Source organism: Armigeres subalbatus, chromosome 1 (genome assembly GCF_024139115.2).
Source record: "Armigeres subalbatus isolate Guangzhou_Male chromosome 1, GZ_Asu_2, whole genome shotgun sequence".
NCBI lineage: Eukaryota > Metazoa > Arthropoda > Insecta > Diptera > Culicidae > Armigeres > Armigeres subalbatus.
This window is the reverse complement of record NC_085139.1, coordinates 149,241,914-149,260,691: the sequence shown is the minus strand read 5'-3', so window position 1 is coordinate 149,260,691 and position 18,778 is coordinate 149,241,914. Positions and strand designations below refer to the sequence as shown.

Below are 18,778 nucleotides of genomic sequence, written 5' to 3'. Positions count from 1 at the left end.
ACCATGGTGATCAATTTGAATTTGATCGATTATGCGTTTCACAACTAGAGACGCGAGCGTCGTAATCTTTCGAGTTTGACGTTTCACTCCAGTGCCTGCTGGTGACAATGTCATACGAAACATTGTTTCGTGTAACATGCTCGCAAGATGGTGGTAGAGGAGTTGAGCGATGGATTTTTCAGAAAAATGTTCAAGCTGTTACGTCTGTTTGTCTGTGGGTATATGATGTCAATTTTAAAATGCTTATTAAAACGTTTAAACATTGGCCGAAAATTGTTTAACTTTTTGGGTTAGAAATTTGATTTAGTTTAAGATTAGCAACAAAAAAGTTGAGTTATTTTGATTTAAAAACATATAATGATATGTAGCCTACTATGATATGTATTTTCAACCCTACCTTTTTAAAAGATTTCAGTACATCGCTGTAAAAAAAACCTTCTAAAATATATGATACGTCAAGGCGTATTGCGCAGCATCATTAAGGTGTCACAATGAAATTTCAATATGTCGCTGCAAAACTCTCGTTATTTGATATGATTGTACGTACACGTATGTCAACGAGATACATGTACAACTCAAGATAAGTACCATACTGAAGGTAGCTAGACGTTTCTGCCGAAAATAACATTTTTAATTGATGAAGAATTTTTTTCCTCAAATTTTCCTGGAAAACATGTTTATCTTTTACGAAATCACAACAACTTAGTGGTGATGCTGATGGTGGCGATGATAACAATGTGAATACCTTGTTCACAGCTCTATCTGCTAATTTACTCTGGAATTTTTAGCAAGTCGACAACATCAGAGGCGCTAGTCTTCATAATTCATGGACGCATAGGAGAAAGTGGTCTGAAATACACTTGCGCTGAAATACACTTATAATCTTCTTAGTTTGAACGTTGTTGACAAAATAATGGAAAAGAGAAACCTGCATACTAAAGTGTGAATGTGTGTTTTTTTATTATATAAATGGGAGGCTTTGATAAATCACTACGTCCATTATGTACGGCTCTTCATGCCATGCTAGTTAATGCTAATTTGATCAGTAATGCTGAGCTCTGTAAATCGTTCCTGAGTTGAGATTTAACCGTGGAAGAAAAATTAGTAAGTTTTCAGAGCATTCAGACATATACGACTAAGATGGGGACGAAGTGTTTGTGTAGTGTAAACCTGATTTGGCCACACGTTACTAGTTTGTGTGATAAAGGAAACGGATATAAGCTGCATCTTCTTCTTATATACATAAAAATGAATTTCTGTCTGTCTGAACCTTATAGACTCGTAAACTTCTGAACCGATCAGCGTGAAAATTTGTATGCAGAGATAGATGGTTCGATGGTTAAGATGGTTCGAAACCCCTCCCCGCTATGAAAAGGGGGGCTACCATACAAATGAAACACCAATTTCTTCATAACTCGAGATCTAATCAGAGAATTAATCAATTTTAGACGAAACGAAGTTCGTCGGGTCTGCTAGTAATTTATAAGTATAAGACACGTAAAACTGGATAGGGTAAAACTCACATCACGAAGAGTCGCAGAAATAATAAAGAGGAAATTTTGCCTACACACATTATACGAATATCTGAATCATCATGGGCTGTACAGTGTACACTCACAAGTATGTATAGACAGAACATGTAGCACCAGCGCCGTAGCGTGCGGTTGGCCAGGTAGGCCCCCGCCAAGGGCGCCAACCTTAAGGGGGCACCAAAATCAAGAATCACCATATGAGAAGAAAACAGTTGTATGAATTAAAGGGCCGAAAAAATAAGAAAACGGTTTAGTCCACAGATCTATAGAAGAGATATTTTGAGTAATGTAGAGCAAACAAAAATATTTCATCTATTCCAGTGGATTCTAGTGGATTTTTAAGTTTTAATTGAAGCTTGATACCCATATGCGTGACCGGATTAGTTCCATTTTTGCCAATATCACCCGGGAGCTCTGGACCCGTAATATAATGTAGCAGAGAGAAGAATTTATTCTCAATTTGGTTTGAGATAACTCAGATTTTCTCAGTAGATTTTTAGGGACTACGCCCCAATAATCAGGTGGTTAACCAAATTCTAAAGGATCATTTTGCTCTATTAGCTAATACCAGGAAACGTTTATTATAGAGACTAGCAGAATTAGGCCTGCTCATCTTTGATTCAAGATAAGTTTGTTTTTTTTAATTCAGAAAATCTTTAAGTGATCCGAAAATTGATCATTTCGGGGGCATTTGACTTTTCGACTTTTTGGAACCAGCAAACCAGAAACTTGTACTAGCACCACCTACGAACTAGCACGGTGGTAGAAAAACAAAACAAAGCCGTTGAATATTAGATTAGCAGTGATAGTTAGAATTTGACTTCTTCATTGGGACCAATAAAAGTTAAAAAGCTTAAAACGAGAATGCATATTTGAACTAGTGGTACTCATCCGACAATTTTGCCAAATAGAAACATCAAAAAAGATCGAAGCGAAGGATTTCGACAACAAAATATTTGTTTTGTAAAATTGTTGACTGGTATTAGATTATTAGAAAGTTATGTGCCCTGCTGCTACCGATAGCAACTCCGACCATCAACCTACTCACTTGAGAGCTGAATTTCCTTAACCCAACTATTTCCAGAGACCAGTAGTGCCTGCTTAATCCAAATCGACTTTCCGATCATCGATCTTCTCACTTCACAACTGGATTTCATTGAAATAACTAACCCATTCCAGGGACGGGTAGGTAACTGGGTTATTGTGGTTCCTTTCATCGACTCATGTCAGAGTAGGATTATTTTGACGCAACGAAGTCCAGTAATATTCCTTCAAACCATCGACCGGCTTTGGATTTTTCTTGATCTGAATAGGTTCGCTGGCGGTTCCGGCCACATGGTTTTTGATCCGACTAGGTCTAATAACAACTCTTACCATCATGCATCTCACTTCAGAGTTGGATTTTATTGGCCCAACTAGGTCCAATAGTGGTTCAAAACTTCGAATAGGCCTAAAGGTCTAGAGTTGTTTTTTTTCTTAGCTGGAATGGATCGAGTCGTATGGTTTTAAAATCTTTGAGAAATTTGTAAAAATATCAAGAGTTATTTTTTTTAGAAATTTTAAACTATTACCAATTGTTACAATCGATACAAATATAAAATATTGATATTTTTTTTTGTAAATAAAGGGCGCACAACAATGGTTTCGCCAAGGGCGCTGAGAGTCCACGCTACGGCTCTGTGTAGCACTAGTGATATATATAATATATATTATATATGCAATGTACCCTATCGTTCCGATTAGTAAAATCTTCTATTCCTCGTTTCGCTCTGTTAATCGAGCTAATGTCTTGATAATAATGGGAGCCTACCATTTGAAAGTACGTACACACCAAAAAATTAGGAATATTACAAGTGACGTATGTGAAAAAATGACAGAAAACCACATGACATAAACTGAATCGCATATTTTTCAATGTTAGATGATTTAAAATTACATGTCATGGAACCCAAACACAGCACCCGATGCGACGCACCTAACGCTCTAGCAGCCGATGACTTGATGCGCAGTAAAATACTTATTCAGTGCAAATCGTGGAACATGTTTCACTTCGATCACCAATGAATAATTCGATCACCAATGCCAATCGAAGCAATCTCTCTTCCAAGAGACGAAGATAGCTGAGTGGTAAAGTGTTGTGCTCTCACTCAGCGGGCTTGTGTTCGATTCTCGTTCTTATCGTTCAATTTTTTTTGTCAATAAAGTCGTGATGTAAAATTAAAGTATCACCTAATTTTACGTCAAAAGTGACGCTCGTATATGTCGTTGTCGCAGCACCTAAAATTACATGATTATTTTTAGGTGTGAGATTGCTTCGATTGGCATTCGAATAATTCATGCTTCCATACGGTGTTTTTAACAGCCTGCTAATACCACTGATTAAATTTGGTTAAATTATAATCTCTAAAGAACATATTGTTGTGTTTTCATTTCTCATCAGGCATCAAAAACTCTCCTCTTCTTTCGCTTTTCGCCTCTACATATTATTTTTAGAAAAAGCAAAAGGTGGTCTTATTGTTACCGGTATTACCGGCCAAATTTAGATACCGAAAATACCGGTATTAGAGACGGAAAATACCGGTATTAGAGACGGAAAATACCGGTATTTTCGGTATTTCAAATGTTGCTGTCAGTATAAAAAATCTCGAATAGTTTTCACCAACATATATGAGCTGAACTGCCTGTAATCGGTTATCTGTCCCATATAAATAGGAAATCCAGCATATATGGGACAAATATTCGGTTACAAGCAATACTCATCGTGCAAAAAATTGAATGCGCGTATGAGTAACTTTGCACAAAAATCGATCATCATTGTCATTAATCAAACGTGTTGCTTCATTTTCTTAGCCATCTAATTTTTTCCGCAATATATGACATTGGGACAAGGTAGGTGCCATAGTAGTAGCTCTTTTCCGGTGATCCCCTGTGAAAAACTATTTGCTGCAAAATTATGTCTTTTCTGAATTAGTGTCTACTGGCTGATACCAAGGCACGCTGGAATAGCATGTGTTGATTGTTGGTGAAATAATTCAAGCCCTCTAACTTATTCAAGCTGCTGTGGAACTACTCTGCCGTGAGTTCTGCACTCTATATGTAGCCGAAGTGGCGCACCAATCGATGTTGGAACAATTATCAAATCAATCAACAGAAATTTCCGCCTATTTTTTCGATTAAAATTCAATCCAACAGACGGTCAGAATGCGCCGATCTTTTTGCTTTTTTTGAATAATTCTGTCGTGAAGCAATTCTCGCGCTTAGTTTCATAGGGGCGTAACTGTATTGTTCGATTTCTCTTAATCGATTTTATATTCTGTTAATAACTCAAATGTTTCAAAAGCTACAATCGTGATTATTGATTCTGGTGGAAGATACAATCATCCTTTATTACACCAAATCATTAAATCATCGAGAAAATAGTACAATAATAAAAAGAAAACATCGACGAATAGAAACCGATCTACACAGTCACACCCCTATGAAACTAAGAATGGATCAGAAACGATTTTCTTCAAGTCATCCAGAGCTACTTTGATTAAGCAACGGACGTGATTCCTGATGCGATCGTTGAAACAGAGACAACAACCATACCTGACGATCGGTACGAAGAAGATGCTTCTATGGATTATTTTTCTGGTTTATAAGTAAAAGAACAACTTGTGAAGAGAATGTTGCAGAATAAAACACTTGGAATTCTTGTACTTTAAATCTGAAGGGATTAAGGGCAAGTTCATGACACTGATTTTCGACGGTCTTGAATCCATTCGTCCAACCAGAGGAGTCATACTCAGTAGCTAGCACCGTTGCCAACAAAATCCAATGGGGATTGGGGGATGAGTTGCTCATTATGTTATGCCTACTTAAGTTTTGCTTTGCCCAGCTCAACAAGCAATGATTTTAAAATTTGAAGTTTGCCAACAATTATTGTTTTTCATCCAAAAGTCCAAATAAAAAGTTTTTCTTTTCATACCTAAAATTTTCACAAAACCGGTATTCTACTGGTATTACCGGTATTGACTCTCCCAAATACCGAATACCGGTATTATTCAAAAATGGCCAATACCGACCATCCTAGCAACAATTGATCTCGGCTTTACCATTATAGGTTGAGTTTTTCAGTTCCAAAAACACCGATCAAACAACAACATAAAAAAAAAAAAAAATTTTCTTTTCCATCGGTTTTATATTTTTTTACTTCTTTTTTTTGTGTGGCTCTCCGTCCATTTCTACCGAAGGCCAACTGTTTTTTTCTTTTCCATATCTACTTGTACTCTTACTTTCCGTCTATATCCACCGTAGAGCATTTTTTATCTTTTTCTTTTCGCCGTCTCTTTTCATTTTTCTTCTTTTTTTATCATTGCCTTTTTATTCCTCTCTTGGGTATTTACATCTCTTTCCTCCCTTAGAATTTCTTCCACCTGCTTTCTCACTTTTACATAAAAAACACCACCACAACGCCACCTACTAACTGCGCCATATCGAGGCCGAGCGAATGCCTTAGACATCCGTCGAATATCTGAATTAGCATGGCCTGTGCACTCACAAGTATGTCTAGACAGAACATGTAGCACTAGTGATATTAAGGCGAAGTACCCAAACGCTCAGATTAGTATATCCAGTGGATAATAAGGAAAGGCGCATTTTCGCCTACTATGCAGGGCAACGTCTGCCGGGTCAACTAGTCTCTTCATAATAGCAGCTGAAATTGCCCAAACCCAAATCCCTACCCAGTCCGTTCTGATTCTGAATTAAGTATTTTGATATCCCTAAGTCGCCACCGGTATTATGGTTTATGTCCCTTCTCTACACTAACTGTAATGATAAGAAGATTTCGACTGTAAAATATCATACCTAAGAATCGCGGCTCCGCTCCGTGTTAAACACGACTGAGCCTTCCAATTGAATGAACTAGTTATGAAAAACTGAAGTGACTGTTAGGTGAGAAAAAACTCTTCAAGTATGACAGTGAGCCGCTTTACGAATTTTGCCACATATTTTATTTTAGTTATTTACAGTCTTCGACATATTTACATCATATAGACTAAAACTTAAATGATAATTTGCGACTTGAAAACATCTCTACTAATAAGTAGGTCATACAAATGATTAAAATTATTGAATGAAATACAGCAAGCATCAAGCGGATTGTTATGTCCATATTGCGTTCGGTGTGCCGAACGTCTGAATAATCCTGTGTGGCGTATCGTCCTTCCGGGAGCGTTGAAACGAAGGGGCAGTCGATGTTATCTTCAAGCATGTCAAAAATAAAAAGCCTTTGGAGCAAGGTTCTCCTCTCTCTTATAACTAGGAAAAATGCACAACGGTGTTGATAAGGTGGTAGCTGTTGTCGATCCCGACATGGGGTCCTACCTTAATCTGAGAAAGTGAAGTAATAAGCGCCAAATTACAACATGCAGGTTTTCTATTTTTCAGTTAAAGAGCTCGATGGGTATTACTCGTTAACACCAATTTTGGAACATAGCATCACTTTTTCAGATTACGACAGATGTGATCACAGCATCAAATACTACGAACCAAGGAATATTGATGAAGTCACGAGTGTTGCGTTTCATCATACCCAGTGTACCATACGCTATGCTCAGCGACATTTTCTGTCTAAAATGATGCTCAGGTCTTGACTTGAGAGACACGTACCATACCATGCGATTGCCCCAAATAGTTAATAACAATTGGGGAACTGCGCAGAAATCCTCCAGTGATGATATGACTCGAAAGATTTTTAAGTCATCAGCATACATGATTTTAGACGACTTCAATTCGTTGCATAGATCATTGACGAAGAGTGCAAAGAGCACAGGCCTGGGAATTAATGATAACACACACAAAACGCGACGCGAGACTGGTTGTGTCCAGTTACAATCGAAAAAAGATTTTTAAAATTTAACTTTTTTGTCGATCGGTTTCGGGCTCGATGTTGCCCATCTACAGGACGTGGTTGGACAGGAGTTGGACCACGTCCTGTAGATGGGCAACATCGAGCCCGAAATCGGTTGACAAAAAGGTAAATTTAAAAAATCCTTTTTCGCTTGTAAGAACCATAAGTTTTGTGTCCAGTCTCTCGTCGCGTTTTGTGTGCGATACAGTTCTTACGTTAGCACAAATCTCAAAAAATGAGTGAATTATTGATAACATTGGTTGAAGAGGAATTGAGTGCTAGTTGGTTGGCACGTTTCCGTGGTACAACTTTCCGGGAGTATAACTTGAAGACCTATCAACTGTTTATTGATTTGGAAATTTATTGGCTGAAAACGAATTTTGGTAAATTAAGCTAGAAAATGTTTTGGTTGACACGTAAGGAAAATGGTTTTCAAGGCGAAACTGCATATATAGATGGATAAGATCTCGACATAATTTGCTTCTTAGATAGATTGAAGCAGACTTATTTATTCTAGAAATTACTGTTTAATATAGCGATTAGGAGAGCTGATGGGCTTAGGAGCGACAACACTATCACGATAACTGACGATATCCACATTACGGGATTGACTACCGTACCGTAGAAGTGTCTTTTAAGAAGGAGACAGCGAGGATAGGACCCACGATCAATGCCAGCAAAACGAAGTAGGGAAACTGTTCGGCACTTCATCTCATAGCTCCCATGTTCTTCCCATCAAAAACCAAACTATGAAAAGGAATTTGATTTTTTTTTTTCTTATTCTTTGTGATTGTTTTCAGCAGTGAGCACGCATGTTAGCAAAAAGAAGCGCCAAGATTAGTGTTGAATTTCTTTGTATTGCGATGAGATTAATATATGTTCAGTGAGATGGAAAACGGAACAGTTCCCCTACATACTCGCTGGCAATCAACGTGATTTCAATTTATTCCTGAAGTTGGTTCTTCAATCGCTTGTATGTGATATTGTTGGTTGCACTTGTTCGTGTCGCTGTTGGTTGGTGAATAACTGTGGATGCTCGATTGATGGAGGCTCTGTTGATCCAACATGCATGACTCTGTGTAAGATGTACTAAATAAAAAAGAATGTTGTCAATCGGATGCAATATAGCTGCATAGAAAATCACCGAGAAACGCATATTGATCCATCCTCTTCAACCAAGATAGGCATTACGGGAGATTTTCTCACCTGTCCTCGATACTAGTGGTGTAGCTAATGCGTGAGATGCACTTCCTATGTTTGCCAAGCCATTTCGCTGGCTGTCTAGACGGTAACTACAGTTATGTTTATTCAACAATGACGAGACTGCATCAACGTTAAGTTGTTTGTGTCTCAAGCACTGTAGAATTAATATCATTCTAGAGTTTACTTATAACTCAGGTACGAATCGTAGCTGTTTCAATTACAAATTCTTTATATTCAATTACGTATGGATGTTAATGTTCGTGTAGGTTAAATAAAATCTGTGATTATTCCCGGCAGACTATTGGGCTGCGGTAACATGTCATTGAAATCATGGATGATAGACATGTGCAATGGCTTCAGCAACGATTTATATACATATTGATGCGATCAGTCCATGTGCATCATTCACGATTAATTCACATGTGTATGAGAAGTTCGTTCTCAAATAAATGTGATATTTTCAGGTTCTTCAAATTTCCAATAATTAAATTATTTATCTCAAAGTATCAAATAATAGACTAAATCATCTCTTGTCATAAGACGAGTTTGTACAATCCCGTTTTGTGGGATTGTCCAAACTAGTCTTACAACAAGTGAAGACATTCCACTAAAAAGCTCAAAATAATTTTTGTAAGACTAAATCATTCCAAGTAGGCTGTACAAAGTCTACATAATTCAAATACTCAAAATGATGTTTGCTCTAATGGTTGGGTGAACAAAATGTAGCTTCTCGAATTTTTATGTTTAGATATTTTTTTATTTCGTCTCTTTCTGTTTTAATAACTTTTCAAACATTAGCTTTAGTGGCTCCTCCCTCATGTTTGTTTTTTATCAGCTCGTTCTGTTTTTGTTCTGTTCTTACAATAACAGTTAAGAATTCTAATTTTACATGCTGGCTCTAGTGAGATCCTCGCGTTTAAGGTTCAATGATATTATAAACTATCCCAAGCGCGTTTGCTAAATATTCATTGCTCATAACAAATGATTAATCAGACAAATCATGGAAAGTTCCACTCAAACATGTAGGGGAAGGAGGGACAATATGCATTAGCTAAGCAAAGACTGCTTTAGTTTCTTAGCTGTAACGATTTTCATGGGTACTTTTACTTCATGCAACAGTAAAACAATATAGCTAGCTGATGCCATTTAAAAATTGTAGAAAATCTTAATCATATTGAATATATTCACATTTAAAAAAAGTTGTGATATTTCGTTACCGGAAAACTCATGAGGCAAAACGCCTTCAAGCTGGCAGCTCTTTGGGTACAACGCACCACGCGTCGGCGAATCAGCATTCTATGGATAGTGCGTGGAGACGCTTAGTACATTCTAGGTTAGTCCGCATAGGGCGTTTTGTCTCGCCGAAATATTAAATGTTTCATCAAAATGTGGAAAAATTTGGGTTTTCCAACCTTCCTATCTGTTATTATGACACTTTTTTTGCCTAACCTACATAATTTTAGGTCTAGTTTCGTTACGGCCATACCAAATAGGGTAAATATGATAGAATACCCATAAGGCGGTTTGCACCGGGGGGCGTTTTGGGGCTTCTTCCCCTAGTTTTGCAAATCGATCACCCGGACGATTTCTTAAACAAATCTGCCTCTTTTCCAAACTCCAAAGGATTACTCTCAAGAGAGCCCAGAGGACACCTCGGCTTGTATCCAATCGAATTTATTTCCATTCCTCAGACGCTTCTTCTTCTTCTTCTTCAATGACTCTACATTCCAACTGAAACTTGGCCTACTTTTCAACTTAGTATTCTACTAGCATTTCCTCAATTATTAATTGAAAGCTTTCTTTGCCCGCCATTGCATGAGTATATATCTTGTGTGTCAAGTACTTACAATGGATACACTGTGCCCAGGGAGTAGAGAATGTTTCCCACCCGAAAATATCCTATACCGGATCGAGAATCGAATTCGTCATCTCCAGATTGGCAATCCTACGCCTTTGCTCGCAAGGCTCGGATGCGGTCGGCACTAATACCGTCTTGTTTAGAATGTTAGATTACCATACCCAACAAGCGTTTGTTAGTTTTTTTTACAAGTTTGTAAAAGAACCAACCAAGATCTTTATAAGAACTGAGCGAACTGCAAGCTAATAATAATACTCATAGCTAGGCACCACGTAATCGGACAGAAATCAAACCTAGTCAGCTTCCGCGTGATCTACTTTGTAGCCACGCTGCATACCGCTTCAATTAACGTGAAATGAATTATATATCAAATGTATCAAACACGTTTTCGAAGTGTGTTGCCTATCTCATGGCTCAATTTTTTTTCTTAAGAACACAGCAGACCCTTACTAGTTAATGATGGTAGAATTCACTTGAAATAAACAATAATATTTACGTGATGAACTTATAAAAAATCACGATAATAAAGACTTAAAAAAGAACAAAAATATTTTATATTCTTATTTAGTTTTGGAAAATTGTTGTTAATTTTTGGGATGTAATTTATTCATCCGTATTTAAATCTTATAATACGGTGGTACAACGAGGGTATCTTAATTGATTTAAATATGATGATTAATTTGTTTTTCGGCTTCATCGGTAAATTCTACTTAAATTATGAGGGAGTAGATAACCGAAAGCTATTATTGAAAACAACCGATTTGAAAGCCTTCAAACTTCAAGTGTGCCTGATCGATAAAGCCGAAAAACAAATTTAATCATCATAATCGTAAAAAATGTTTCTAATATTAATCAACCAATGTATTTAGGTTGATATCTTGTTCAGAAAATCTCTAATAAAAATTGAACCGTCAAAAATTGATCATTTCAAGAGATAAATTATTAGATACAAGAAAACAAGCTAGCAATAATTTTACTACCATACAATAAAGAGTTTTCCACAATTATTCTATCATTGAAACTTTGGTTTTGTACTTACAATTTTGCCACAACAATTATTATGAAAAACTGTACTTCGACTGCTCATTTTAATGTTTACAAATTTCAAAATAAAAAAGTACTACGTTCTTTCTGTGTGACTAATATTGTCACCCGATCAGCTGCGATTCATATAAACACAACCATTTATAGGAGCACGATGCTTCGACGTACATAAACGGAGTTGTAAAACGTGAACGCTAGGTATGATACGCCCTATCTTGGCTATATAGTGTGAGAATGGTAAGTTCAACTGTGCGCATGGCGCATGTGCGATATGTATGGCGTTAGTAGAAGTACACCATCTCCACCTGTACGTTGTGCCATAAACTAATTATTTGAGTAACTTTTGAACTGACTGTTGGACATTATTTTGGAATAAGAACCTACCAAAATCTGTATGATATCTTGTAAAAGAATCTACCATTTTTGCATATGTCCAGCTCTTATTCAAATTTGGGAAGGTTCTTTTACAGAATTGTAAGAAAACAGAAAAAGGGTTTAGAAAAAAGTAGGGACTGGAAGTATGTCATTATTACAGTTACAGCACACTCGAAACCGATACTAATTTTGCAACTCTCACAATTAAGATTGTAGCTATGTTTCTTGTTAAGGGGAAAATGGTGACTAGTGTCATTATAAAGATTTTAGAAACGAGTTTTTGTTTATTTTTTGAATCTAAATTCAGCCGGTAAAGTCGAGTTTGACTGGAATTGAACTCTTGATATTAAGCGAATAAGTAGGGGAAACTGGACACACGTGATTCCCGGGGACACATGATCCCCCCTGTTTTCTCGAAACCTATTAACATGTGTAACCTAATGTGTAAACATATCCGTTAGACAGATAATTGAATCTGAGTAACATTTGATGTTAGTTCATTTGTGTATATGGGTTTTAGAAAGGTTTTGTAATTTCAGCGTCCTCAATTCTTTTTTTTTTCTGCAAAGATAAAAGGCCTAATAACTTTTAATATATCCAACCAAAACGTGTCAAATTTCTACTGGACGTAGTTTTATTATTGCAGAATTGAATAAGCTAATTAAATTGATTATTGCTCATTTCACACTGAATGGAGAAATAAACCAAAACAAATACTCAACATGGATACACTTGATCCCCCACACTTTGGATACACTTGATCTCGATATTGCATATATTTAGGCGTTTGTTGGATTGTTGGCGTATTATTGTATTTCATGCAACTTATTGATCTGTTATAATTCTTTTCTGATTTAAAAGTTTAAATATATTTATTTACTTCCTTCAATTTTATCATTCAAGCACACGCGTTTTTTTAATTTGCCAATAGCCTAATCTTATCACCTAGAACAAAGTGTAGTTAAACATACTTAACTTTGATTAGTTTTATTAAATACGAGTAAATTAAACAACATAATGTTTAATCTAAGATTAAATAAAGGTTTGAAAATATTCAAGGGGGTGTTAACCGCGTATAAAATCAGTACTGTTAGATCTACTATTCAATTGTACTTTCTCTTTCCAATGGAGTAAGTTTATTTAGAATCACTGTTTCAATCGTATCCTACCGATTCTATTCAGTATTTTAAAAGAAATCCAGTCCAGCATTTGTGTACTCATAATATACACGTAAATATAATGATAAAAAAATATAAAGAATTATTAGGATTTGAAAATAAACCAATTTGGCCTTTCATCAGACTTGAAAGAAAACCTAAATATGATGAGCTCATAAAGGGATCAACTTCCCCCGATATGGGGATCAAGTCTCCAGTAAGTTTCGAAAATGCCAAATTTTCTATCTTTTGGGAAAATTGATTTTTTAATAACTTTCATGAAAAAATCAATTCTTTCAATTATGTTTTTGAATAACTAATTAAATTGCTCATCAAATGCATTTTAAATCACATAAATTTAAGCATTTTACATCAAAAAACATCCGAAACAAAAAGTGGGGATCATGCGTGTCCAGTTTCAATTATCAATTATCAATATTACAGCACTTCTCAGATATTTTGCTACAGCACATCCTGATCTCAAACTACCCATCATGCAAGGAGCAACTTTGAAGATACTTAATCCACCTTAAAAATTAACAAGAGGTCGTTTTAATTCGGCAGTACAAAATATTCTTTTTGCCTTTCTCGTATACAAAATATACGAAAAGACTATATTTTCGCTCAAAAAACAAACTTTTTATAGGAGGCTCGGAGACCCATAGTGTTATATACCGATCGACTCAACTCTACGAATCGAGGTGATGTCTGTGTTTTTTTTTTCTTTCTAAGCAATGGAGGTGGAATCTGCTCAACAGAAATCCTGGGTTGTCCAGGAAGTGCGGGGTTAGGGGCGACCTCCAACAGCAAACGAGGGAGGCAGGACTGCATCCCCGACCCGCTCAACCGTTAACATTGCCGCCAAGCCCATCGTCCCTTCGGTACAACCAGAAAGTAATGCTTCAAAGGGGGGCCAGTGCATAACGCACCCTGCGTGTCCTTACAGCATCGAACATCGTGACTCGCTTTTTTAGAAGAACACCATGGTATCGTGCCAGCGCATTGTCGGCTTTCCAGGTTGGTTTACCACGCCCTATGTCCTTGGAAGGTGGGAAGGGTCGACTTCGCGCCTGCTTCCCTCTGCACGACTGGTATCAAGAATGATGATGCCGCGTACACCCCAAATTGACCTCTCTGCGATAGGGCCTATTCGCCAGCACACAGAGGGACTTGCCGACGCGGTGCCTACGCCTGCCCCAGCCTTGACGAGGACCCCTTTCCGTCCTCGGGGTCGGAACCCGCCCGGTTGACCGACGCCGCGAAAGCGACGATACCATGTTGTTCTTCATGCGGCCACTTGTTCGATAAAAGGATCGAGTTCGACCACAGGGCACCGGTATGAGGCCGCGTGAGGCCGAGTGTCCGAACCGGTGTAGGTACTGTCTGAAGCAACCATGACCTGTAAGGACCTGGGTCAGGTGGAAAGTGATTACCCATGGCGCCTCTTGGCCCACGTACCTATCTCCGGTATCAACCTATGTGTCCATCTACCCTTAGTGGAACTGTCCCACGCATGCTGCCATTTAACCATTGAGGCCAATCTGACAGTCCTACGGATGCCTCTCGTGCCGCGCATTTCGAAGTACTCTATGTCTTCACCTATAACGATGTCAATAGGCATCATACCGGTGATGACGCAAAATGCATCGTGCGACACGGTACGGTACGCGCTCGCAACTCTTAAGCACATGAGCCTATACGTACTTTTTAACTTCGTTCTGTAGCAGTTAATACGCAGGGCCGTGCCCCAAGCTGGCCCCCCATACCTCAGTATGGACAGAGCAACGCTAGCCAGAAGCTTGCGCTTGCTGTCATAAACCACAGAGCTATTGGACATCATCCGGGACAATGCCACTATAGCTGTGGAGGCACGCTTGCAGGCGTAATTGACGTGGCTACCAAAGGTGAGCGTCGATCATTACCCCCAAGAGTTTGATGGAGCGTTCAGAGGTGACCGTGCAGCCTGCCCTTATCACCGCCTGTTGCTCCGACTTTCGGTTGTTAACAACAACAACCTCAGTCTTGTGGTGAGCCAGTTCTAACTTCCTGGAACTCATCCACTCCTCCACAATTGCGATCGAGTGGGCTGCAGTCTACTCCACCTCCTCGATCGATTCGCCGTAGACTTCCAGCGTAATATCGTCAGCGAAGCCGACGATTACCACGCCCACCGGGAACTTCAACCTCAAGACACCGTCGTACATGACGTTCCATAACATCCAGACCCGGACCGTTCCATAACACCGCCTCCGTGTCGTATACCAGTACTCGATTCTGGAAGTAGCTTCCGAGAATCTTGTACAGGTACTCGGGAATTCCAAGACGCAGGAGCGCATCTGCAATAGCTGCCCAACTGGCACTATTGAAAGCATTCCTCACGTCGAGAGTCACTACTGCACAATAGCGAACTCCCCTCCTCTTACGCTGGATAGCTATCTCCGCGGATTTGGTAACCGACAAGATAGTGTCTACGGTCGACTTACCCTTTCGGAAGCCAAACTGGTTACTCGATAGACCATCCGCACCCTCCGTGCGTATCAACAACCTGTTGAGGATGATCTTCTCGAGCACCTTCCCCGCCGTATCAAGCAGGCATATTGGTGTATATGCCGACGGATCCCCCGGTGGTTTTCCCGCCTTTGGCAATAGGACTCTGCCTTTTCCATGCTTCAGGGAAGACTCCCTCGTCCAGGCATCTCTGCATGACAGATCTGAACATCTCGGGAGCCTCAGCAATGGCCGCTTTGATGGCCAGGTTCGGAGTACCATCCGATCCTGGCGCCTTACCTACACAAGGGACTGTGCAATCCCCGCAAGTTCCGCCACAGTTACTCTTCCCTCGTTGGCCACCCTGGCCCCTAGCATCTCCACAAAAGGAGGCCAGGGACTTGGGTCGTGTTGTGGGAAGAGCCACTCTGTAGGGGCCATCGCCCCATGTGTCTTGGCCATTACGTGTCTTGGCCATTTTTTGCTTGATCTAATCTCAGTCTTCAGAGCGGCTCTAGCAGCCACAAACGCCACCCGTCGTTCAACACGCTCCTCTTCTGTGCGTGCTCGATGCACCCGCCTCCTTGCCCGTAGGTAGGCGCGGCGCAGGTTCGCAATTGCTTGAGTCCACCAGTAAGCCGGTGGCCTCCCATTCCTAGGGTGGACTTTCCTAGGCATGGTGGCATAGCATGCACGCGAGAGTACTGTTACCAGCTGTTCGCCGCTCAGACCGAGAGTATTGTGCTCGCGGAGGAGCGCTTCTTTAAACACCTCGTCGTCGAAGTATGATGTCTTCCACATACGAGGGCTAGGCCTCGCCCTTTCTTCCGTCCGCTGAATGCTGGTCGTATAGTCGATACTGTAGCGAACCGCCAGGTGGTCGCTGTGAGTGTAGCCATCATCTACCCTCCAGTATGAACTACTCGTTTGGCCAGGGCTCCAGAACGTAACGTCGATAATCGACTCGGCCCCGTTCCAGCTGTAGGTACTTTTGGTACCGACATTAGCCAAGTCCACATCCAACATGGCCAGTGATTCCAGCAGGATCTGTCCCGGTTGATTCGTGGATCGGTTTCCCCATTCCACGGCCCAAGCGTTGAAGTCCCCCGCTATCACCACCGGCCTACGCTCCATCAAGTTAGCCGTCAAACAATCTAGCATTCGAACGAACTGCTCGATCGACCATCAAGGAGGCGCATAGCAGCTAGAGAAGAAGACCCCGTTGATTTTGGCAATGACGAAGCCATCGTGTGTCAAAGACACCAACTCTTGGACTGGGTATTTCCCCGTTGTCCATATCGCCGCCATTTTAGACCCATCGGTGACCCAATTACCGTTCCTGGTGGGTATCTGGTAAGGATCCGCTATGATGGCGATATCCGTCCCCCATTCAGCAACTGTCTGACACAGCAGTTGCTGGGCCGCATTACAGTGGTTAAGGATTAGCTGCGTTACCTGCTTTGTGATTTTGCAGTACGCTTAAACGCCGGGCACTTCGAACCCCCCATGGGGTGCTTGCTGTTCGCAGCTTTGCTGGAACAGATCAAACAGTTGGGAGGGTTCGTGCAGCATTGTGCCTTATGTCCCTCCAATCCGCAGCGTCGACAGAGCTTGCTTCTGTCAGGGCTTTTGCAGTTCCATTGCTTGTGCCCCGGTTCCAGGCACTTGAAGCAAACTTCGGGTTGCTCATATATGCCCACAGGGCATACCGACCAACCCATCTTGACGCTCCCTAACTTGACTAGCTTGGAGGCGTCCGCTGCAGATAGCCGATCCAATGCTACCTGTGTCCATGCCGGACCTTTCCGTAGCCGAACGGCTGCGGTGGACGCCTCCGCTTCACACTGTCGCCGCAGTGCCGTTACGAGCTCTTCGACTTCGGTGATCTCGTCCAGGTCTTTAACCTTTAGATTCACCTCCGTCGTGAGTGCCCTCACCTTGACCGTCTCGCCTTGGACTTCCTCCGCCAACTTCTTGTAGGCGGCGCCCTTTTGCGAGACGTCCCGCTTTAGCTCGAGGATCATCTCGCCCATTCGGGTACGTCTTATTCGACGTACGTCGGCGCCGAGTTCACCGAGCTTGACGTCACTCCTCATCGCCTTCAAGACGTCCGAGTACTTTGCCTCGTCCGTTTTGATGACTAGGGGTTCGCCCCTGGAGCGATTGGCGTCTACCCCAGACTTCTTGCTACCCTCATTCGCCTTGGTCGGCCCTTGACGTCTTCGGTTTCCTCTTGTTCTTGACCAGGGTCCAGGAGGCGTCATCCCCCTCTATTTCCCTGGTCTGGGCGGCTGAGAGTTCTCAGCCTGCCGTAACCCCTTACCACTGTATTTCCTGGGTGGACGGACCTTTCCAGGTCCTTCCTCCTCCGGTTTTGGAGGTACCTGGCCGGGGTTCAGCTTCCCAGCCCCACTACCCTTGTTCGGAGTAGTAACCCTCCGTGTTTTGTAGCGGCCACCAGGGAGCTCATCCCCTGGAGACTGTCTCCCCCGTTTTTGTGTCTGCTCCGTTGGAGCAGTCACCCCCGACGTGCCCGCGAATACTTGAGCCTCAGTCTGGGTAGACTTTGGCACCACCGTCTTCGCTGGCACGCCCTTGGTCGATTCGACCTTGCCCAAATCTGCTAATTCTTGGGCCTCAGTCTGGGCAGACCTCGACTCCACAGATTTCACGGGTTCGCACATGGCCGTTTCCAGCTTGGCGTCCAACATCGACTTTCGAAGCTCCAGCAAGCTCCTCTTGAGTTCCTTACTGATATTATGCTTCGATGACTTAAAGTCGATGATAGCGTTCAGCTGTTCCGTCGCCACCTCGAAGGCCGAAAGCCCATCGCGTTTGCGGTTCATCGCTTTCACAAGCCATGGGCCGTCTATAACCTCTACCGGCGGAGCCTGGGAGATGGTTAAGTGACCCACGCTGGCGCTGCGCACTGAGCTGCCGACTATTGCCTCTGACCTCCTAGGCGGAGACCTGAACAACCCACCTCTTGCGAATGGGTTTTCGCCTACACTACTACCACTAATTGAAGAATTGACTTGGTTTTCCATTTTGGTCCCACGAGTTGCTCGGGAAAAGAGGTCCACCACGCCAGAGCCCAGCATGACGCGGTAAGGGACAATTACTGTGGAGAGTGCCCAGGTTCCCCACAGGCTCCGTTAAAGGCCTAGCTTATTATTTCACCCCCCTGGCCATGCATCCCCTCGGCACGGGTCGCTTAACGCCTTGG

The 18,778-nt window shown here is 41.3% G+C and overlaps 1 protein-coding gene across 9 annotated transcripts in view; it reads right to left on the bottom strand.

Annotated features, from left to right (window-relative positions):
• Nucleotides 1-11,671, bottom strand: part of LOC134205239 (cell growth regulator with RING finger domain protein 1-like) — a 104,749-nt gene extending 93,078 nt beyond the window's left edge. For 8 of the 9 annotated variants that reach the window (XM_062680310.1, XM_062680311.1, XM_062680312.1 and 5 more), the window contains exon 1: nt 11,529-11,670. The gene's annotated coding sequence lies outside the window, so the exon portion shown is untranslated. Of the gene's footprint in view, nt 1-11,528 lie in introns of all 9 variants that reach the window. The other variant, XM_062680319.1, reaches the window with a different exon arrangement.
• Between the last annotated feature and the right edge of the window lie 7,107 nt (nt 11,672-18,778).